We start from the raw sequence: 3348 nt of genomic DNA, 5'->3' as shown, positions 1-3348 counted from the left end.
CAGGGCAATTTTGCCTGACAATCTCTTGGAAGATTCTGTCTAAATTCTTATTTTGATGATCGTTTTTAGGTAGTCCAATGATTTTCAAATTATCTCTCCTGGATCTATTTTCCAGGTCAGTTGTTTTTCCAAAGAGATATTTCATATTGCCCTCTATTTTTTATTCATTTGGATTTGCTTTACTGAGTCTTGGTTTCTCATAAAGTAACTAGCTTCCATTTATTAAATCCTAATTCTTAGGCAATTATTTTCTTCAGAGAGCTTTTGTCTCTCTTTTTCCATTTGGCTTTTCAAGCTGTTGACTTTTTTCTCATGACTCTCCGGCATTGCTCTCATTTCTCTTAACATTCTTTCCTCCACCTCTTTAAATCTTCCTTCTATCTCTCCTACTTGCTCTTCAAAATCCCTTTTGAGTTCTTCTATGGCTTAAGACCCAATTCATATTTTTTTTGGAAGCTTTGGATGCAGGGGCCCTGAGGTAGTTATCCTCTTCTGAGGGTGTACCTAAATCTTCCTTGTTGCTAAAGAAACATTCTATAGTTCCCAACTTTCTTTGCTTACTCATCTTGCCATCTTTTACTTGACTTTTAACTCCCTCTTACAGTGGGGCCCTACTTCCAAGCTACACTGTCCCAAGCTTCAGAGGGTCCCAGGTGTTTTGGTTTGAGGAAGGGCAGGTTTTTGTCTTGCCTGGCCTGTTCTCTGGTCCAAAGATAACCTCAAGACATCTTGCTAATTAACCAGCCAGAAATACTTTTTGTGTCACGGTTCTTAGCTCCAAGGAGCCTGTGCCCCTCCCTGACCTGGGCCTCCCATTGCTCAAGATTTCTTCCTGGTTCCCTGCTGGGGTGGGATAACCTAATTCCTCCTTAGGTCCCTCAGACAACCCTGTATCTCCCCCAACCCCGCCCCAGCCAGCCATTCAACCCTTTCACCCAACCATAAGCTTAGTTCCAGAAGATGCTGGTGCTGCATCTGATTCATAAGCTCTGGGGTAAGTTTCTTTGGCACAGCCTGTCTGGGGACTGTATCAGTGCCATCATGGGGTTGGACTCTTCTTACAGCCCAGAACAGCCTCCTCTAAGCTGTGTTTGGCAGGAAAATAATCTCCATCCATCTTTTTGTGGGTTTTGCTGATCCAGGGATTGTTTTATGGCTTTTTTGGGGGTAATTGTGTCCTACAAATATGATTTCATTTTAAGCCTAGTAAATATTTGGCATTTAATAAATGCTTATTGATTTAAATGTTGTAACTTGCAGAATGTTATGCAGCTCATTAATGGGAGAGCTGGAACTAATACTCATGCCTTCTAAGGATCAATCTGTTGAATAAACTAAGGATTTTTAACCTGGAGAAAAGGATACTTATGAGGACAAAAAGGCTTATTTTAAGTATTTGAAGGGTTGGTATGTGGAAGAGAAATGAGTTTTGTTTTGTTTTTGTTTTTTTCTGGTCCCATAGAGCAGAATGAGGAACAAGAGGTGGAAATTTCAGTGGGAAATGTAGCTGTTATATGGAAAAACAGCCTGACAATTGAAGCTTTCCAAAAGTGGGATGAAATTTCTTAGAAGGTAGTGAGTGGGTTGTACCCCTTGGGAGGTTTTCAGAAAAAGGCTGGATGATCATTTGTCACATATTTTGTAGAAGGAATTTTAGTTTAAGAGTATATTAAAGGGGCAGCTAGGTGGCACAGTGGATAGAGCACCGGCCCTGGAGTCAGGAGTACCTGAGTTCAAATCCGGCCTCAGACACTTAACACTTACTAGCTGTGTGACCCTGGGCAAGTCACTTAACCCCAACTGCCTCACTAAAAACAAAAACAAAAACAAAAACAAAAAAAGAGTATATTAGACTAAATGATCTTTGAGATCTCTTTTTGGAGGGTTGAGTGCAATACGTATTCCCTATTACTGAATAATACTGCCCAAGAAGTTATTTCAGTAAGAGTGGATCATTGGTAGAATTTTCAATGGCAATGAAGTGTGCATTTCATGATCTCATTCTGCAGTATCTGGGTCTTTGCTAGACCTGCAGTTCTTACCTCCTTCCCAATGTGATGAACTAAAAAGGCTGTGTTTGCTATAATAGCTGAGATGGAGTATGTAATGACTTTAAATTCAGCACAATATACTTGGATTTGAGGAAAATACTCAGTCGTCAAATAATGAATTCAAGTAGGAATTGAAATGAAATCTTTAGGCTATTTACTAGAGAATCTAAATTGATGCAAAAATGCCTATGTGTCTGGAATAGTATATTCCCTGGCATTTCCATAATCTGGAGAGCAGGACAGTGGAGCTTTGGGAGTAAGAAGGCAGCATCTGTGGTCAAGAATCTTCATGGGAGTCTTTGCCTCTCTCCCACTGTAAGACTATATGTAGGCAGCATATCTAAACAAGGAGACCCCTGGATAAGGTCAAGTATTTCTTTTTTTTAAAATTTGTTTGAAGGAGACTGGCAGCAGTACTATTCCAAGTTATGCTGCTAATTAACCTTCTATAAATTATATAGCACATCAGAAATAACACTGCTCACAATACAATGAAAGCAGGTCAATGAAATGTGCACAGGTCAAGTATTTCTTAAACTGACACTTAATGTAGTGTGTTTATAAAATTGTGTTCCAAAAAGCCAGTTGAGATCTCCTTGTGATATAGCAATACGTCTTGGAGATAGGAGGAGCTTGGTGTTCTTGAGAGCCTTCCCTTGTATGTCCATGGTTACCAGGGGAATACAATCATAGATTTAGATTTGGAAGGGTCCTCCTAACTTTATATATGTGGAAACTGAGTCTGAAGAGGTTAAGTGATTTGCCCAGGGTCACACAATTATTAAGCATCTGAGGCAAGATTTGAACTCATGACTCTAAGTTTATTGCTCTACCTATGATGCTCCACATAGCTCTTGTGTTTGTATTTCCCTGTATTGTATATATTCTTGCAACTGTATTGGGTGCTGCACTGTGCCACAAATTGCTTGAGTTCTACAAATTTTAGGGATCACCCAAAATCTTAAGCAATAATGACTCTGTTTCACAAGGTTAATAACAGGTATATCGATGACAATACCTTCTGAGCCCTACCCTATTCTCTAAGACAGACCTATGTCAGAAGATACACAGGACTCTGGCAGTCAGAAGTTTCAGGATTGTGTCACCTGGGAGAAGGAGCTGCATAAGTCTGCCTATATCTGGACCTCACAATCTTTTGGAATGGCACAATTACTGGTTAGTATTACTCATAAGGGTCTTTGCTCCCTTGTAAATCACCATTGTTTCTTCTAATTCTAGAATCTGACAAGCTAGGATAGAGATAAGGAAACTAAGTGGTTCAGTAGATAGAGTACCA

General features: G+C 39.7%; 1 non-coding gene across 1 annotated transcript; it reads right to left on the bottom strand.

Annotated features, from left to right (window-relative positions):
• Positions 1–2439: 2439 nt before the first annotated feature.
• On the bottom strand, positions 2440–2569 carry LOC122727119. Its single transcript, XR_006353073.1, has one exon. It is a non-coding gene; the product is annotated as a small nucleolar RNA SNORA19 (small nucleolar RNA).
• Between the last annotated feature and the right edge of the window lie 779 nt (positions 2570–3348).

Source organism: Dromiciops gliroides, chromosome 4, assembly GCF_019393635.1.
Source record: "Dromiciops gliroides isolate mDroGli1 chromosome 4, mDroGli1.pri, whole genome shotgun sequence".
In the NCBI taxonomy this organism is placed as follows: domain Eukaryota; kingdom Metazoa; phylum Chordata; class Mammalia; order Microbiotheria; family Microbiotheriidae; genus Dromiciops; species Dromiciops gliroides.
Note: the sequence above shows the minus strand (reverse complement) of the source record. Positions and strands in the feature narration are given on the sequence as shown.